A 20,636-nucleotide genomic window follows, 5' to 3' on the forward strand; every position below is an offset into this window, starting at 1 on the left:
TCCCATTTACTTTAAAATGTCTGTCAATTTTATAGAGATTCTCCCATCCAAAATTGGGCGCCCAAACATCCTCACACCCCCTTTTCATGCACGCCTAGCTGCTGACTTGTGAGCTGGGAGACTACAGAATGGTTAACATTAAGGGCCCGTTTCCACTCGTGCCGCACGCATCAGTGAGACGTGCGCCGGCACTTCCGGGTGTGCGGGATCGCAGGCGAATCCCAGAAGCCTATGGGATTCGGAGCCTCCCGCGCAAAATCTGCGGGCAGTTTGGTCAGAATCACTAGCGCAAGCGATTCGGCCGGCGGCGCCACAGTTTCCTATGGCAGAGTTTCCCGAGTGATTTGCCTGCGGGGAAACTCTGCGGATTCGGAGCGGTTTCCACTCCAGTGGAACCGGGCCCTTATGCTGGGCATACACGGTACGTTTTCACCCGTGTAATCGAGCCGCTGGCTCAATTCCGGCGCGTCCCCGCGGGCACTTCTTATCTTTTCTTTGTTTATTCTTTTGTTCTGCACGCCGGTATCGAGCGTGGAATCGATCCGGCGGGTCATCGGACACGTCGGAAATTATCAATCGAGCCATTAGCGGCTCGATTACACGGGTGGAAACGTACCGTGTATGCCATCGAAAAAGGTTGTTCTGAGGCCCTTCCTGCTGGTCATCCCAGCCAGAAACTGACAAGCACCCTGTGTGGCCCTCATTAGATAAACTGTTATCCTAATTCAATAATCTATTCTCCCATTCAACCATCTTATCTACACACCATCTTCTCTGATCTGATTTAATCTGATCGGCAAGTGAAAAAAGTTAACACTAATAAAAGGTAGATAAGAGAAGTTAACGTGATGCTGGGTACACACGATGCCTTTTTTCGGTCGATTTTCCATTCGATTGATTTTCGATTCGATTTTCCGGTCGATTTCCCGCTCTATTCTCGTATCTTTTCTTATCAATTTCCATTCACTTCTATGAGATATCGACCAGAAAAACTATCAAAAATAATATCGGACATGATGGAAATCTATTGAACTATCTAATCGAACACAAAATTGTATGGTGTGTACCTAGCATAACTTCAGGACAATTTGTATTGGGTGCTTTATTGGGGGGCCAAAAACGAGTTTTATTGATAAGGTGTGAAAACATCTTCTGTTTCCTTCCGAGGAATCCCGAGTGCATGACCAATCACCGATGCGACCATTGGCCTGTGGTGTATGGGCAGGCAACAGATCTCTTTTCGATCAGATTCAAACTGATTCAAGAGATGTCTCTTGGTCGATCTGCCCATATATCTTCTGATGTATGGGCACAAAAACATGCCAGGAGCGGTATCCCCGAGCTGAACTCGTGGTAGCCATCTGGGAGGTCTATGCAGAGCAATACGCGCAGCGGGTGTTTTAACTCACCTCCCGAGGAATCCCGACTTTGGCCGCCATTCTTCTTCCGCTCCTCCGAGGCTCTGCTTCCCCCTGGTGAGATTGCTGTCTGTTGTCATGATGACAGCCGGGAATCTCACTATAGGGTTACAGCGCCACCCCGAGGATGGAGGGAAAACTGCAGTGCTGGATCCCAGGGAGGTGAGTGAGTACTGGGCTGCTGCAGAAATCCCTAGCTGCATGATTTTTTTCCAAGTTTTAGGCTGCTTACACACAGGGACGTTACAGGCGCACGTTAGTGCAGCCTGTAACGCTCCCCCAACGCACAGCAATGTAACACAAGTGGGCTGTTCACACTGCCCACGTTGCGTTACATGTAACGATGCACTTTGTAGTGAAAGTGCAGCATGCTACGGCGTTAGAGCGGCTTAAGCCGCGTTAGACTGTTTGCACATGCTCAGTCATATTGGGGAGGAGCGGAGAGTGGCCGGGCACATGGCTAATTAATATTCACTGCACGTTGTGACGTGCAGTGTTTACTTCCAGGTGCGGCCGCTCTGTGCGGTGATTGGCCGGCGGGACCACGTGATGCCGCATGCGTCCAAGAGTACGCATCACGGCATCACGGACGCCAGAGTGAGCTGCACAATGCGGCTCACTCTGACGTCCACATCGAAGAGCACCAGGCCTTCTGTTAGGTGCACGTTATGCGACCTTAAAGGGATACTGTAGGGGGGGTCGGGGGAAAATGAGTTGAACTTACCCGGGGCTTCTAATGGTTCCCCGCAGACATCCTGTGCCCGCGCAGTCACTCACCGATGCTCAGGCCCCGCCTCTAGTTCACTTCTGGAATTTCAGACTTTAAAGTCTGAAAACCACTGCGTCGGCATTGCCATGTCCTCAATCCCGCTGATGTCACCAGGAGCGTACTGCGCAGACACAGACCATACTGGGCCTGCGCAGTATGCTCCTGGTGACATCAGCTGGATCGAGGACACAGCAACGCAGGGGCAGTGGTTTCAGACTTTAAAGTCTGAAATTCCAGAAGTGGACCGGAGGCGGGGACAGAGCATCGGTGAGTGGCTGCGCGGGCACAGAATGTCTGCAGGGGACCATTGGAAGCCCCGGGTAAGTTCAACTCATTTTCCCCCAACCCCCCTACAGTGTCCCTTTAACGTAGCACCTAACTAAAGTAGCCTTAGGATCCAAAAGTATGCAAAAAAAAAAAAGTTTTTTGAGGAAGTGTATTTTAAAAATTCAAAAGAAAAGTGGTTTTTAAACTTGGTAAAAATTATTTTGCTGTGTTTAAAAAATATTTTTCCTTTTAAATTTTTAAAATCGACTTTCTCAAACACTATGAGGTCTTTTTGAAAAAAACACATTTTAATTTGTTCCATTATTCACTTTAACATATACTGCAATCATTTTCTTTTTCAAAAACTACAAGGTCTTTTTGATTTTTTTTACTTTTTCCCACTATTCCCCTTAACTTCCCTGGCATTATGATTATTTCCAGATTTTAGAGTTTGAAAGCGGTGCAATGTTTTTTTAAAAAAAGCTTTTAGACCCTAAAGATCATACCCTGAGCCAGTTTTAGACTTTTTGCTGCCTGAGGCAAACTTGTGTGCTCCCACCCCCCGATTTGAAATGATCGCACAGAACCCAACAATTTACTCTGCTTCATTTAATGTTCTCACATGACATGCTGCAGCTCAACACAATAGCACTCTGGCTGGCTGTGAGTCTGTGACAAACAAACTGCTCACCCTCAGCCAATCCATTCCTCCTAAGAAGTGTCACCTCCTCCCTAAAGGCCCATAGACACGTTGGATTTTTTAAACGACGGGTCGTTTGGATGTCCCGTCGTTCAGTCGTCTGGACGTCAAATCGGGCGTGTGTACAGTCTGTCGTTCAGCCCGATTTGACGTCCAGACGACTGAAGGACGGGACGTCCAAACGACCCGTCGTTTAAAAAAATCCGACGTGTGTATGGGCCTTTATGCTGTGCAAGTCAAATGAAACACTGCTGCTCTCCTGCCTCCCCCCTCCTCGCTCACTGTCAGACTCCTCACACAGCACAACAAGCTGCTTTTCCCCAATGATGACCTCCTGCCTCCCCCCTCCTCACTCACTGTCAGACTCCTCACACAGCACAACAGGCTGCTATTCCCCAATGATGACCTCCTGCCTCCCCCCTCCTCACTCACTGTCAGACTCCTCACACAGCACAACAAGCTGCTTTTCCTCAATGATGCTCTCCTGCCTCCCCCCCCCTCACTCACTGTCAGACTCCTCACACAGCACAAGCAGCTGATTTTCCCCAATGATGACCTGTTCACCTCCCTCTCCTCTTGCTTCTCCTCCTGCTCTGACTGCATGCTGTAAGGCCTTGTTCACATTTAAAGTCGAAATCGCTGACGCCAGCATTTCAAATCTTTGTGCGCGTCCTGCCGCTTACCTGCGCGCTGCAATTTTTTAGACAGATCTGCGTCAGCCCTGCACATTACACACCTCACTGGATCCAGCTCGGGGTTACCGTTCTGAGCTGCGGATTTCCAGCCCGAGCCTGACTCGGGATTACCGCTAAGGAGGTTACTATAACTAGCAATTTTGGTGATGATAGCATGTATGGGGCTTTGCTGTTAACCACTAAAGTTGTCATGAAATTATATAAAATTACACATAATTATGCAAAATTACGAATGGATTATGTGAAATCATTTGAATTCGCAAATCGTAATTACATATGGCTGTAATCGTGAAATTTTATGTGCAATTTCATGGAATCGTAATGAGCAGATAACGATCCTCACTAGTGTACATTTTAATGTGCACAGCGTGCGTTATAATATTATGCAACACACGCAGTGTGAACTATGACCAGTACACACACTTGAAGGAAAGATCAGATGTCATCCAAAAAGACATCATGTCATTTAAAGTGGACCTGAACTCGGAACTGCTCTCTCCTCTCTACTCTACAAGATAAGCAAAAGCATAATAACCTTTAAAGAAAAACATTTCTTTGTTACAGCTAACAATGCTTCTGAAATAAATCTGCAATGTACCTACTTCCTGCTTTCATGGAAGCAGAAAAAGGGTTAACATCCTGTGTTTATATATTAGCTGTCTGCTGAGACTGACAAATGTCTGTGTTGCCTCATTACAGATGAGGGGGAATTAGACAGGCTCTTCAATCTAAAAGCACACAGGGAGCATTTCTCTGTTTTCCTTGTGTCCTGAGCAAGAGTCCACTTTAATAAGCCTTTCATAAATCAGCTTGTGGTCCAGCATGCAAGCTCTGAGGCCAGGTGCACACATAACATAACGTGAAAAGCTGCGTTTTATGTCATGTTTTATGTTAATGTTGTGTGCGGTTTTCGTACGTTTTTGGTGTGTTTGCTTTAGTGTTTTATTACCGCAGATGCGTTTTTCATGCGTTTTCATTTTGCATTTTATGTAAATCACCAGGAAGACAACAGGAAGCAGAAATACATCACCCAAATTTTTTTTTAAGCTAAAACGCATCGAAAAACGCATGAAGAACGCATAGCATTGCGTTTCCATTGACTTTCATTATGTGCGTTTTTCAAGCATTTTTGAAGACAATGCAACAAAACCAGCGTTTTTCAAACCACACACATTAAAAACGCATATGTGTTTTTGAGATGCGTTTATTCCTGCTGTGCATAGACTTCCATTAGCAGCAAAAACGCAGCATTTTCTGCAACGCTAGCGTTCCTGCTAAGTGTGCACCTACAAAGCCTCTTGCCCGCAGGAAATACTGGTGCTGTAGAGACTTAACAGTGGACACACTCATTATTTCGATGTACAGATGACCACTCCACCCCAGCACAGAAGGGTAAAGGGGCACTGTATAGGCAATTAGGGTGCCATGGACATCTGATAAATATTGGCATTAGGTGGCCAGCTCTCGATAAATATCAGAGGAGAGGGAGTGTTTAGCGGTGAAGGCGGCGCTGATATTGGCAGATATTGTGGCGGGGGAAGGGGGTAGGTTAGTGTTAGGCATCGGTAGAGGGAGGGTTACTGTGAAAATAGGGTTATATTAGCGATAATACAGTATCGGTGAGGGCCCGTTTCCACTATCGCGAATCCGCATGCGTTCTCCGCATGCGGATTCGCATACCCAATACAAGTGGATGGCCTTGTTTCCACTTGTCAGTAATCCTGAGCGTTTTTCTGTGCGGGAGAAATCTGCACGGAAGAGCCGTCAGAATTTGCATCCCGCACACCGCTATGCGGAAATCGCATGCAATTTTGGCATGCGTATTTTACAGCGATTTCGCATAGAAACTAATGTTAAATCACACAGGCAGTGACATGGTTAAAATCGCCGAAATACTAACCTATGCGAAATCGCATGCGAAATCGTAGTAAAATATGCATGCGGAATCGCAGCCGCATGTGATTTCGCCAGCGGGGAATCAGCGGCGATTCCGCACCGCACAAGTGGAAACGGGCCCTGAGAAAATCACCTACATTTTACTATCGGAATTACTACTGCCCAATAGTCGATTATCAGTCATTTTATCGACATTCTACTAGTGGCTATCACTGGCGCCCAGATTACCGCGCAAATCCGCTACTTTTTTGTTTTTGATAAAAAATCCAGTTTGGCGGAAACATTTATTTCTGTGCAAAATCGTCTGACGGAAATCCAATCCCAGTAATATAATAATTGGGAATGTCTTTTTTGTCTATGAAGGAAAAAGACTAAAAAACCATCTGGTCCTTTTTGATGTGATCCACTTCACTTCAAACGACTCACTGTATTCATAGAAAGGACTATAGAGTATATAGCCAATTGATATTCTGCTGAATGCTTTAAGCCCTTACTAATTTTTGATATTTCTGTGATTATATGTGCAGATGAGGAACACCCTTTAGGGCTCGTTTCCACTATAGCGAATCCGCATGCGGGCACTGCATGCGGATTCGCATACTCAATGTTAGTGGATGGGACTGTTTCCACGTGTGCGGCGGCGGCGGCGTTTTTCGGTGCGGGAAAAATCTGCACGACAGGGTCGTCAGATTTCGCGTGCGGCAGGAATGCGGGCGAATCGCTGCTAATGCATTCAATAGGGAAATCGCATGCGGCTTTGTCATGCGGATTTCCCCGCGATTTCGCATGCGATTTCGCATGAAAGGCAATGGAACTTTACACAGGCAGTAACATGGTTAAATTCGCCTGGCTCCTTGCCATGCGAAATCGCATGCGAAATCGCGGGTAAATCCGCATGGGGAAACGCAGCCGCATGCGATTTCTTCAGCGGTGGAATCCAGGCGATTCCGCACCGCTACAGTGGAAACGAGCCCTCAGAGATCTTTTTCTCTTTTTTAACAAAAAGAATTTTGTACTTGTGTCAATAAAGATTTTTGGATATTTTTGTACCAGAAGATTTGTAGCAGTTTATGCTTTACATATACTCTATAGTCCTTTCTATGAATACAGGAAATCCAATCCCACTCCTATTGGGCATCCTGTGACCTCCAGTCCAAGCAGCTTTCTTCTGTTTGTTTATTTGCTGTGGCGGAGAAGGGGTTAAGTCCGCCTCCTGGGCTCCCCTCTGGCTGCAGCTGGATTTGGAGGCTCCTCTCTCTCTCTCCCTATCTCAGGGGTGGAGATATTTGGCTGAGGATCCAGAGAGGCTTGTTCTCACCTGTACAGAGCTGGGCGGGTACAGAGCGCTCTACAGAGCTGGTCTAGGCTGGACTCAGTTCATTCTGCCTCTGTCTCATCCAAACTGTGCAGCCTTCCTCTGCAGCCCTCCTCCTGTGTCTCTCTGCAAGGTAAGTGTCTGCACACTCCAGATCACACTGGAACTGTCCAACTTTCAAACTTTTTACTGATGAGTTTTGCCAGGGCAGGAAGTAATTGTAACTTTGTAACAACTCCCTTGTTGTGCTGCTGCTGTCAGTGTTTGTGGTGTTGGATGGAAGTGTCTGAATGTTGCTGTTATGCAATGTTTGCTATCAGCAATGACAGCAGAGGGCTGGAGGAGATATCATTTTATCAGGGTGGAATAAAAGTGCACATTTCCTGCAGCTGATTCCTCACATGTAGCGGCAGCGGATTTTAGTTTGTATATTTGGGGTAATTTTAGCATGCAAAAGTGCAGCGAGTCATGGGTGGAATTCTGGGTAAATCCTAAGGATGCCCATTTGTACATTACTCAATTTTCCTGTTCAATCGACCATTCAATTTGATCATTTTATTGGATGGGAGGAGGATCGATGATGTTCCATTCTGCTCGATCAATGGAAATTGGCTGATATCTGGTCAAATCGATGAGTTAATTTAATCGGGCAGGATGGAAAATATGGAAAATATCGTTGGATCGTAAAGGAATTGGCTACTGTTTACGATTTTGATCGACGCAAAATCGTTTTTTGATGTCGGAGCATGCAGGAACAACATCGTTCAGCTCGATTAGCGAGAAGAATCTCATAGGATTTTGCTTCTAGTGTGTGTTGTTGATCTCCCAGTAAGGGCCCATCCCACTGGGGATTGCAAAAACACTAACAAGTCAGGATTTTTTTCACGTTTTTGTGTATTTTTCACTGTCTCGCAATTTTTGAGCAATTGTGATATGCGTTTTTTAATATTGCAATCACGATCACTCTAAAATTGTGAAAAAGTGCTGCATGCAGCGTTTTTTCATTTTAAAAATGCATTAAAACGCAACACATTGCAATGCATTAAAACGCATTAAGTGTAAAAGGGCCTTTAGGGTCCTTTTCATACTGCATCTGTTGCATTCCATTGCAATGGACAATATAATTGCATCCCGAGGCACAATCAGCATACAATGCCCAGCCTCTGTGTCCTTATAGTGTGCCCCCCCCCCTGCGTTTTGCTGTCCCCCCCTTAGAAAAACCGCCACACTAGCGACACACAGATTGTCGCTAGCTGGCTGTTTACATTGATGCTGCCACTCATCGCTGCTCCCCACCTGCGTCCCTTCCCTCCCCGCCTCTGTAAGCCGATTGGAGGAAGCTTACAGAGGCGGGGAGGGAAGGGACGCAGGTGGGAAGTGGCGATATACAGGAGGCGGGGGAGAGGCTGTAATGACAGCTTAAATGTAAACAGCCAGCTATCAACAATCTGTGTGTCGCTAGCATGGCGGTTTTTCTAAGGGGGGACAGCAGAGCACGGGGGACACAGAGGTTGGGCATTGTATGCCAAATGTGCCTCTGTGTCCTAATATTAATGTCAGAAACCCACCTCTGGTTCTCTTTAGAGTTAAACCCCTTAGCCCATTTCCATTGGTGGCATAAGCTGGACTAGAAAGAGGGAGGAGGAGCAAGCATGTACTGTGCTATGAAGAGTATGGGGAGATAGTAGCATGTACTATCCTGTGGAGAGGTGATGGGGAGGGTAGCAATCGTAGCAAGTACTCATAGACAGATTTCAGGCAAGGCCACCAAGGCCTTAGCCTAGGGCGCCTGGAAGTGAGGGGCGGGCATCAGGCTGGCACACTAAGGCAGTTAAACTGCAACACATGTAAACTGCAGCAGTCACAACCCCAATCTGTAGCTCTCCTGCTTTCAAAGGGGTGAGCAGTGGAGCACTGGTCCTGTGATACCCCCATCCTGTGTTGTGCCCCCCCCAAGGGGCAGGGTTGGGGACAGTGGGCCTTGGGCGGTAAAATGTCCAAATCCGGCCCTGCATGTACTTCCATATGTAATGGGGGAGGGGGAACAGTATATGCTGCTATTCTGTTATCCCCCCTCCACCATCACCTCTACATGTGATGGTGGAGGGGGGATATCAGAATATACAAAAAAAAACAAAGACAAACACTTATATCGCGCTTTTCTCCTGGCGGACTCAAAGCGCCAGAGCTGCAGCCACTAGGACGCTCTCTATAGGCAGTAGCAGTGTTAGGGAGACTTGCCTAAGGCCTCCTACTGAATAGGTGCTGGCTTACTGAACAGGCAGAGCAGAGATTTGAACCCAGGTCTCCTGTGTCAGAGGCAGAGCCCTTAACCATTACACTATCCAGCCTGTGCAATGGAGAGGGAGTAACAGCATCCATCATACTGTGGAGGGAGAGGGGTGAGAGGTTCTCCTCCATGGGGGATTACAGATTGAAATTGGCCCAAAATATGTATTTGGCTGATTGCTGCTCCGTGCAGACAGAGCCGGGCTGGGCTGGCAGAATGGAGGATGATCCTTGTAGAATACAATTATGTAATGTCTGCATGTGGATTAACGTTAATATCCCATAATTTTAAACACGCCAACAGAAAACAATCCCTCTGTCATCACCGCTGCTTAGAGAGAGCTGAGGATTAACCTGCTCTCGTATCACACCGGCCCCGCGCTGCCCTGCTCTCCCCGCGCTGCCCTGCTCTCCCCAGGCGCCGTCCTGCTCCCGTATCTCACCAGCCTGCGCCGTCCTGCTCTCGTATCACACCGGCCCTGCTCTCCCCGCGCTGCCCTGCTCTCCCCAGGCCCGCGCCGTCCTGCTCCCGTATCTCACCAGCCTGCGCCGTCTTGCTCTCGTATCACACCGGCCCCGCGCTGCCCTGCTCTCCCCGCGCTGCCCTGCTCTCCCCAGGCCCGCGCCGTCCTGCTCCCGTATCTCACCAGCCTGCGCCGTCCTGCTCTTGTATCACACCGGCCCTGCTCTCCCCGCGCTGCCCTGCTCTCCCCAGGCCCGCGCCGTCCTGCTCCCGTATCTCACCAGCCTGCGCCGTCCTGCTCTCGTATCACACCGGCCCCGCGCTGCCCTGCTCTCCCCGCGCTGCCCTGCTCTCCCCAGGCCTGCGCCGTCCTGCTCCCGTATCTCACCAGCCTGCGCCGTCCTGCTCTCGTATCACACCGGCCCTGCTCTCCCCGCGCTGCCCTGCTCTCCCCAGGCCCGCGCCGTCCTGCTCCCGTATCTCACCAGCCTGCGCCGTCCTGCTCTCGTATCACACTGGCCCCGCGCTGCCCTGCTCTCCCCAGGCCCGCGCTGTCCTGCTCCCATATCTGACCAGCCCTGCATTGTCCTCCTCTCATATCTCACCAGCCCGCGCTGTTCTGCTCCCATATCTGACCAGCTCGCCACTGACCTGCTCTCCCTGCACCATCCTGCTTTTGTATCACACCGTCCTGCTCCCATATCACACCAGTCATGTACTGTCCTGCTCACCCTGCGCCATCCTGCTCCCGTATCACATCGTCCTGCTCCCATATCACACCAGTCCAGCGCTGTCCTGCTCATCCTGCGCCGTCCTCCTGTATCACACCAGCCTGCGCCATCCTGCTCCTGTATCACACCAGCCTGCGCCATACTGCTCCTGCATCACACCAGCTCGGCACTGACCTGCTCTTCCTGTGTCGTCCTGCTCCCGTATCACACCAGTCCTGCGCTGTCCTGCTCACCCTGCGCCGTCCTCCTCCCGTATCACACCAGCTCGGCACTGACCTGCTCTTCCTGTGTCGTCCTGCTCCCGTATCACACCAGTCCTGCGCTGTCCTGCTCACCCTGCGCCGTCCTCCTCCCGTATCACACCAGCTCGGCGCTGACCTGCTCTTCCTGTGTCGTCCTGCTCCCGTATAACACCAGCCCTGCGTCGTCCTGCTCTCACCAGTCCCCCCAGCTGACAGATCTCTTCCTAAAGGTGGCCAGTAACCGTCCAATCTTTTTCATCCAAACTTACCATTTCTATGTAATATAAGGGGCTGCCTATAGTATCCATTCAATATAGTCACTCAGTTTACTCTTTTACTACATAGATTTAGTAAGATTGGATGAAAAGGATTGGATCATTAGTGGCTCCCTTAATCAGATTCAATCAGAGAGAGTTCTATCTCTTGGTCAAACCTGCCCATTATCACCTCATGTATGGTTTCCTCTACAGGCATAAGGACCGGACCTAGACACAATGGGGCAAAAATTACACTGGGCCCACCTAACCCCCCCCCCCCAACATTAGGTGTCATTCCTTCACCACTCTCCGCCCCCCCCTTTCCTCCTGAACCAAATAGCAGACCCCTTCCCCCGCCCCCCCCACCCCACCCCCCAGCTCTCCCATAGAGAAGAGGTGGCTAGGGGGTGAAGGCAGATGCACACATACTGATGCCGGAGCGCTTTGGCCGGACAGGTGAGTTCACTCTACTTCTAATACTTTGCAGGGGTCCCGGAGTCCTGGGGACCACTATTCACTAGGGGAGGGGGGAAAGAGACCTGAGGGATGTATCGGCTATTTGCATTCTGAATCTGCTCCCTCCCGCTCTACGAATGCTAAATGAGATCTGAAGTCCCCCAAAACAGCCTGAAAGTTTTCTCTACTATAAACAAAGGGCCATAGTAACATTTGGCTGTCTTGGGCACAGCTTGCCCAATAGAATCCTTATTTTTGTTTGTCTCCTGGTCAGAGCCGGGACAAGGCCCTCCAGCACCCAAGGCTGAGACACCAAAGTGCGCCCCTCCATCCCTCCCACCCCAGCCGTCACACACTGATTGCTATTAGACTAATGCTGGGCATACACGGAGCAATAGTTCCTTATCAATCGAGCCGCTGATGGCTCGATTGATAATATCCGACAGGTCCGATGACCGCGTGGATCGATTCCCCACTCGATACCCGCGGGCAGACAATAGCGGGGAATCGAGCAGAAGATAAGGAAGCGCCCGCGGGGACGAGCGGGAATCGATCCGGCGGCTAATCGAGCCGCCGGATCGCTCCGTGTATTCCCAGCATAAGAGGCACCACTGGACCCCAGCATCTTAATCTCTAGTTATCTGACTTGCAGTCACTGCTATGTATCCCCTTTTCCTTTTTTTCTCTGCTTCAAGCCCAATAGGGAATAATAGCTGAAGGAAGTTGTGTGCCCCTCCTACACTGCGCCCTGAGGCTGGAGCCTCTATCGCCTCGGCACGGCCCTTCTCCTGGTGAGCGGTTGGCAGTGTGTACCCAGCCTATACACCCCCTGCCCCCCTTCAGTATGTGCAGACCCTACTGGCAGTGTGTACCCAGCCTATACACCCCCTGCCCCCCTTCAGTATGTGCAGACCCTGCTGGCAGTGTGTACCCAGCCTATACACCCCCTGCCCCCCTTCAGTATGTGCAGACCCTGCTGGCAGTGTGTACCCAGCCCATACACCCCCTGCCCCCTCCAGTATGTGCAGACCCTGCTGGCAGTGTGTACCCAGCCTATACACCCCCCTCCAGTATGAGCAGACCCTGCTGGCAGTGTGTACCCAGCCTATACACCCCCCTCCAGTATGAGCAGACCCGGCTGGCAGTGTGTACCCAACCTATACACCCCCCTCCAGTATGAGCAGACCAGGCTGGCAGTGTGTACCCAACCTATACACCCCTATCCAGTATGAGCAGACCCTGCTGGCAGTGTGTACCCAGCCTATACACCCCCCTCCAGTATGAGCAGACCCGGCTGGCAGTGTGTACCCAGCCTATACACCCCTATCCAGTATGAGCAGACCCTGCTGGCAGTGTGTACCCAGCCTATACACCCCCCTCCAGTATGAGCAGACCCGGCTGGCAATGTGTACCCAACCTATACACCTCCCTCCAGTATGAGCAGACCCGGCTGGCAGTGTGTACCCAGCCTATACACCCCCCTCTTGTATGTGCAGACCCTGCTGGCAGTGTGTACCAAACCTATACACCCCTATCCAGTATGAGCAGACGCTGCTGGCAGTGTGTACCCAGCCTATACACCCCCCTCCAATATGTGCAGACCCTGCTGGCAGTGTGTACCCAACCTATACACCCCTATCCAGTATGAGCAGACGCTGCTGGCAGTGTGTACCCAGCCTATACACCCCCCTCCAGTATGTGCAGACCCTGCTGGCAGTGTGTACCCAACCTATACACCCCTATCCAGTATGAGCAGACCCTGCTGGCAGTGTGTACCCAACCTATACACCCCTATCCAGTATGAGCAGACCCGGCTGGCAGTGTGTACCCAGCCTATACACCCCTATCCAGTATGAGCAGACCCTGCTGGCAGTGTGTACCCAACCTATACACCCCTATCCAGTATGAGCAGACGCTGCTGGCAGTGTGTACCCAGCCTATACACCCCCCTCCAGTATGAGCAGACCCGGCTGGCAATGTGTACCCAGCCTATACACCCCCCTCCAGTATGAGCAGACCCGGCTGGCAATGTGTACCCAGCCTATACACCCCCCTCCAGTATGAGCAGACCCTGCTGGCAGTGTGTACCCAGCCTATACACCCCCCTCCAGTATGAGCAGACCCGGCTGGCAGTGTGTACCCAACCTATACACCCCTATCCAGTATGAGCAGACGCTGCTGGCAGTGTGTACCCAGCCTATACACCCCCCTCCAGTATGAGCAGACCCTGCTGGCAATGTGTACCCAGCCTATACACCTCCCTCCAGTATGAGCAGACCCTGCTTGCAGTGTGTACCCAGCCTATACACCCCTATCCAGTATGAGCAGACCCGGCTGGCAGTGTGTACCCAGCCTATACACCCCCCTCCAGTATGAGCAGACCTGGCTGGCAATGTGTACCCAGCCTATACACCCCCCTCCAGTATGAGCAGACCCGGCTGGCAGTGTGTACCCAACCTATACACCCCTATCCAGTATGAGCAGACCCGGCTGGCAGTGTGTACCCAGCCTATACACCCCCCTCCAGTATGAGCAGACCCGGCTGGCAGTGTGTACCCAGCCTATACACCCCCCCTCCAGTATGAACAGACCCGGCTGGCAGTGTGTACCCAGCCTATACACCCCCCTCCAGTATGAGCAGACGCTGCTGGCAGTGTGTACCCAGCCTATACACCCCCCTCCAGTATGAACAGACCAGGCAGGCAGTGTGTACCCAACCTATACACCCCCCTCCAGTATGAGCAGACCCGGCTGGCAGTGTGTACCCAGCCTATACACCCGCCTCCAGTGTGCACAGACTGATGACTCAGGGATATGTGTGGCTGCTCAGGGAGTGCTCTGTGTCCTCATGACTTGGCCTTTTTATGATTTGTTAGTCTTTTGATAAACTTTAGTAGATTAAACCAGTTACCACAAGTTTATTCAATAGCTATTTGTCCTGCTTGTTCCTGGCCCTGCTTGTTTAGTCTGTTCCCTATCTAAAGGTTTATTATTCCATAATGACACAGTCGTGTGTTGGGGATGTTTTATTGCCATAGGCTCTACTAAAGGCTCATACCCACTACGCAAATTTCCTGGCACTTTTTCTGATGACCAGTGTTTTTGTTGTTTTTTGTTTTGTTTTTTCTTTTTGGCACAACGAGTGACTGTTTCCGTGATTTGGTGATGTGGGTACAGGCATGCAATCTCACAAACGACATTTAGCGACTGCGGCGATATCGACCATCACAGCGGATCTCTAAGATTACTAACAATCCCTAAGCTCCTCTGTGCAAAGTACTTTACTTGCTTGACTTCCCGTTCACACCCATCGTAGAAAGTCACACATAACTGCCGGCAGGAAAATGGTTCAGGGAATGCTTGTCGTTGAGGGACATCACTAGATCCATCTTCCGCCATCGCTACAGTGAGCATTCAGCTTAACCTTTTCCGGGCCGCTGTAGGTAAATCCTGCGCCGCCTCTGTGCCAAGCATGTATTGGACCCATAGCTGTGTGATACTCCGATTGTCTAATGCCTGATGAAGCGGGGTTGTGCCCGTGAAACACGTTGCAGTTTTATCTTGGAGTATGTGAATAAATTATCTTTACCTAAAGTGACAGCTGCATCGTGTCTATTTTGGAGAGGCTGGTCCCCCACTGCCACCCGAATATTTTAAACCTTTTAGCATATTTATCCTTCTGGCGCCTCTGTACATCTAAATTATTCCTGATCTCTGCGCTCCCAATATATTACAGTGCACTGTGAACAGATGATGATTGATACCTGCAGGGGGGCTGGCAGAGTCTGGGGATGGCCTGTGTGCTGTGCAGATCCTGTGTGTTCTTCAGGGACTGTCCAGAATGTCTGTTCTGTGAAACCGATCCGGTCCTAAGAATGCAAAGCTATGCGAACTCTCCGGCCTTCATCTACTCGTCAAGATACCGCAAATACTTCTCATTACTCACTCCGGTGTCGTCTGCCCTGATCCAGTCTGCCGGCCGGCGCTGCAGGTGTCCCACCCGACCCGCTCAGTGCTGGAGGAAGAGAGAATTCTACAGAGGACCCAGATATGGGGCAAAGCAGAACCACCACCACAGGGGACTTCAAAGAAGTAAACCATGATGCCTTCACTGTGGTTTCTTGTTTATAACAGAATTTTGACATATTTGTCCCTGTGCCTCTATAGCAACAAGATGTGTTCCCCAATCCTGTCCTCAAGGCCCACCAACAGAGCATGTTTTGTATAAATCCACAGAGGATCCGAGGTGAAATTTTGCTCATTGCATAATTGTGTTCCTTTCCTATTGTTTATAGGGCATTCCTCAAGTCAAATACTTTTTTTGTTTTAATACTCTGATTCCCTATAAACTAAATAAGCCACGCCCACATGTTTTCAGAGAGCCTTGGCAGTTGCAAGAGCTCATGGGAGCTCAGTCTGGGCAGGGGGAGGTTTTACTAGCCAGAGATTTCAGAGGCAGAGGGGAGGAGGGGGGGTTAGGTTTTTTTGCTCAGGATGCAGATAAGCCTGCCTCTGTGTAATGTTTACAAACAACATGGCTGCTGTCATTGTATCACAGGAAGAAATAATCATATTCTACTAAAGCTGTTTGCAGCTAGATTTGCTGTGTAAACTGCGTAAATCTAAACTTTAGATAAGCTATATAGACAAGTTACTTGTTAGTTCGTTTTTCATCTCCGATCCGCTTTAATCAGCTCTACTGATACACTAATTACCTCACTTGTGCATGTTTGTGGTTTCCTGCAAAACATGCACTATTGGTGGGCCTTGAGGACAGGGTTGGGGAACTCTGCTCTAGCCCACGGGCTAGCGATTTGTTTGTAATGGTTTAGCCCTGCATCGCTGCCCGTAGGATAAAGTCCCTGCCAGGCAACAGTCCTTGCATGTGTGTATGAGGCTTAAGGCTAGGGCCACACTAGCTCCGGGTGCAGGACGCATCCGCAGTCCGGGCTCCGATTTTCAAAAACCGGAACGCAACCGGATTCGTGCTGCCTTTTTTGGAGCACACGTTCTGGATCCGTTTGCGTGTTTTTTTGTTTTGTTTTTTTGCTAGAGGGGGTAGCAGCCAGGACGGGGGGGCTGCGGGGAAAGCGGCGGCCAGGGGGGTCACACCCCCCCCCCCCTTGCTCACCTGGGTGCCCCCCGTCCCCCTCCAGCTCGCACATAATGTAATAAATTGTACCTGAAGTTCGGCGAGCCGGGCACTTCCGCCCACACCGCTCGAGTCACTTCCTGCAATGCCGCCCTCTGTATTTCAGTGGGCGGCATCGCAGGAAGTGACTCGAGCGGTGTGGGCGGAAGTGCCCGACTCGCCGAACTTCCTCCTTACTAGGTACAATTTATTACATTATGGGCGAGGGGGAGCGGGGACGGGGGGCACCCAGGTCGCATCCTTCGCCAAGGGACACTGGAAACTGATCCGTTTCCAGTGTCCCAAAATGTCAGTGAAGAGGGAGGCCCGTTTCTCCATTGATTTTCACTACCCGTACGTGTATACGGGTCCGTGAAAAATGCTGCAAGTCCGGACTCTGCGTTCCGGGTTTAAAAACGTATTCCGCGGATCGCACACGCATACGTTTTTAAATTGAGTGTGTACTGTTCCTATTTTTAACATTGGTATCCGTGGCTCAGTTTTTTGTCCGGGACAAAAAACGTAGCTACGGATACGTTTTTAAAGCAAGTGTGAACTAGCCCTAACCCAAACTGCTCTCGCTGTGGCACACACGAATGATTGACACAATCTGTGGTAACTTTCCTTTATGGGACTGTTTTGATATTGTCCCGAGGTGAGCTATGCAAATGAGCTCTGCTTATCTCCTGACTTGTTCAAACAGTGAGTCAGCCTGAGAGAGTGTCCTAATAACTTCTACAGCTGATAACGTCTACATAAAGCGGACCAGAACTCAGAACTTCCTCTCTGCTCTAAAAGCTAAGCAACAGCATAATAACCTTTAAAGAAAAACATTTCTTTGTTACAGCTGACACAAATCCTGCCATAAATCTGCAGTGTGTCAACTTCCTGCTTTCATGGTGGCAGACATAGTTTAACACACTCCAGTGAAGAAACGACACTTGGCACACAGCTGGTTACGTGGGGGGTACAGCTAGCTCCAATATACCTGCATTAAGCATCACCCATTCAGCAGCACCCAACAGTTAGCTCACAGTCCAAACATTGGGAAGTGCAGCAAGCTTTGGGGTAGTGCAGAGCACAAATTCAAATGCAAAGTACACACAGAGAACGCTGTGCACCTTCCTTCAGTATGTTTATTATTTCCGTTTCACAGCCAACAGCCAGCATGGATGACATTTGGAAAAAAGGAATTGCCAAACCTGGATCGATGAGGGTGCCGGGGTGAGCAGGGAAGAGGTGACCGGGGGATGTGTGGACGGCACTACAGCCGTTTCACGCCGTCTGGCGCTTGTTCACGTGCGTGTGTCCGATAATGGGGCAGAGCTGAACGGCTTCCTACATACTGTCATCAAGCCGCGCCCCCAGCGCTGCCCCATTGGTGTGAGTTGCGTGATGGTGGGGGTCGGAGGTGAGGGGGCGGAGACTCTCCGCTCTGCGGAGAGATTTGGCCATGCGTCATGCGTGATCGTGCTGGGCTGCGTTATGCAGCCAATAGAAAAGTGACCTATGTAAACAAACCATATACGTGCAATACATTTAGTGCATTATTAAACAGGAATTGTTGTAAACATCACTCATCTCTGTGCTTCACATAACATTTAAAGTGCATGAAACTAAAAGTGCATTAGTGCATTGTTGGAGGCATACATTAACGCCAGCATGATGGCTTGACCATCCGGAATCCTACAGTTTTGTATGTTTAAAACTCACCCTTTATTAATACAAGCTAAAAAGGGGTGATAAATACCCCATCCGACCTACCCCAAAGGGGAGTCCCACTAAAACAGATCAGGGGGTGAAGCGCACTAGAAAGAGACCTAAAGGGGCGCATTCACCTTTGGGAATACACCCATACTCCTATTTGGTTTAATTCCATCCTCTGGGAGTAAGAGTATACGGAGGACTGCCCACCCCATACCTGGATGCCCCGAGGGCATCCCACCTGTATGCTCAAGAACAGGTGCTGGTCATTTCTACAATGAAAATGCTTGGGGGTACCAGAACTCCGGACCTCCAGGCCAGGTAGACACCAGGTCAGGTGCCTGTTGCTAACAGGTGTATGTTTGAGCACGGGGAAAAGGGGGAGAAAAAGAGAAAGGAGAGGGATCTATGGGGAGGGGAGCACCACGTGGGGACAGACCTGGATCATTCCAGGCAGGCTGGGATAGTGGGGCCCAGAGGAAAGCCAAGGCGTCATAGAGCCCATCACCCAGAAAATGCCCAGAGACCGGGCCGAATGTCAGGCCCAACCCCTCTAGACCGAGGTACAAAACCCCCAAAACCCCTCTCCCAGGGGGGAGAGGAGGAAGGGGAAGAGGGTCGGGTCCCGGACGCTGGGTCACAGAACCGGCTCAATCTTCTATTTTTTGGCCGCAAACTACAATTGTTCTCGGTCAAAACGGTGGGGAGCCTGGTCTCTTATTGAGAACCTGGCAGTGCAGTCTGCACCTCCCCAGCCCGACACTACATCGTGGTTGGGCAATTGGTCCGTCTTGGGTGCGCCTCACATGCCGGCAAGAAAGACTCCAAAAAAGGGGGAGTGCTCAGGGTAATCCCAGAGGGGCAGAGATGAATTGATTGGTCCCAAATACCAGGAGGTGGGAGGCCAGACATGGGAAGAAGTGCACTGTAAGTGAGAAAAGCACCATGAATGAGGGGGTAGGAACCAGCCAGGGGGAAGAAGGGAAAAGGGAAGGAAAGAAACAAGAGTCCTTAGGGGTCCAAGAAGCATGATAGCTCCAACCTATCATTCAAGCCCAAAGGGCCCATGGCCTCTGCACGTAAGATGACTCGCGATTCTCGTCTGGTCAATTCCCGATCGCGGTCGCCCCCTCTACCCGAAGGGGAAACGTGCAGAAGGCCTGCGAATCTCAGACACCTGGCCCTACCCCCATGAGCCTCCCTCACATGTTCAATCAACCTCGGGCTGCCCTTCCCCGATTTGATCGACTTAAAATGTTCCCCTATTCTTTCTTTTAGGGGGCGGGTAGTTTTGCCCACATAGTAAAAGAGGCAGGGGCAGAAGATCACATACGAAACAAATTTGGTCTGGCATGTGATGAAGGCTCTCACTTCCCACTGTAGGCCACCTAACCGGTAATTCGTGCCCTCCCACATGTTCCTGCAAAAGCCACAGTTACCACACCTATAATTCCCCTTGGGGCGTCTACTGGAAAGCCAGTTCTGAATAGGGGGTGAGCGATATTCACTCCGAGTCAAAGTGTCCCCCAAGGTCGGTGCTCTCCTGTATGCTACTCTGGGGGGATCCGGAAAAATCTTACAAAGGGTAGGGTCTCTCACTATTATTCCCCAGTTCTTCTTGATAATTTGTGTCAATTTTTTGGACATTGGGGTGTAATCGAAAGTGAACGTGAAGGTTCCTCTCTCTTGGTTTTTGGGGTCCCTAGTGCAGTGTTGCCAACTCATCCCTTTAATTACTGACACATCTAAGTTATACAGGTTCTGGGGCTTCTTATACATAATCAGTGCCTTAACTGCATCTACCTGGCCACGAAACCTGTATAATTCATATGTGTCAGTAATTAAAGGGATGAGTTGGCAACACTGCCCTAGTGAGGAGGGAGTTCCTATCCGCTTTTCTTGCTCTATCATGAGCTACCTCAAGGGAGCGCCTGTCATACCCTCTTGCCTCCAGTCGCCCAGTCAGTTCCTGTGCCTGCTGTTCAAAAGTATCTAAACTTGAATTGTTGCGTCTTATTCGCAAGTACTGGCCGTAAGGCAGGGAGGCTGTGACATGCTTAGGATGGAAACTATTCCTGTGTAGCAGGGAGTTAACAGCTGTGGTCTTCCTGAAGCCCTCACATACCAATTTCGTGCCATGTGGCTTTATCTTAAGGTCTAGGAAACTGGTGGAAACATCATTTATTTCTGACGTGAAACGCATATTCACGCGATTATCGTTAAGATAATCCATGAAGGCCTCGAAAGCTTCTGTACCTCCCTGCCACACGACCAGCACATCGTCCACATATCGGGCCCATTTC

The 20,636-nt window shown here is 50.1% G+C and overlaps 1 protein-coding gene across 1 annotated transcript in view; it reads left to right on the forward strand.

Moving 5' to 3' along the window:
- Nucleotides 1-7,076: 7,076 nt before the first annotated feature.
- LOC137521907 (FXYD domain-containing ion transport regulator 3-like) overlaps nt 7,077-20,636 on the forward strand; it is a 66,715-nt gene continuing 53,155 nt past the window's right edge. The window contains exon 1 of the mRNA XM_068241783.1: nt 7,077-7,193. The gene's annotated coding sequence lies outside the window, so the exon portion shown is untranslated. The remainder of the gene's footprint in view (nt 7,194-20,636) is intronic.

Source organism: Hyperolius riggenbachi, chromosome 6, assembly GCF_040937935.1.
Source record: "Hyperolius riggenbachi isolate aHypRig1 chromosome 6, aHypRig1.pri, whole genome shotgun sequence".
In the NCBI taxonomy this organism is placed as follows: Eukaryota; Metazoa; Chordata; class Amphibia; order Anura; family Hyperoliidae; genus Hyperolius; species Hyperolius riggenbachi.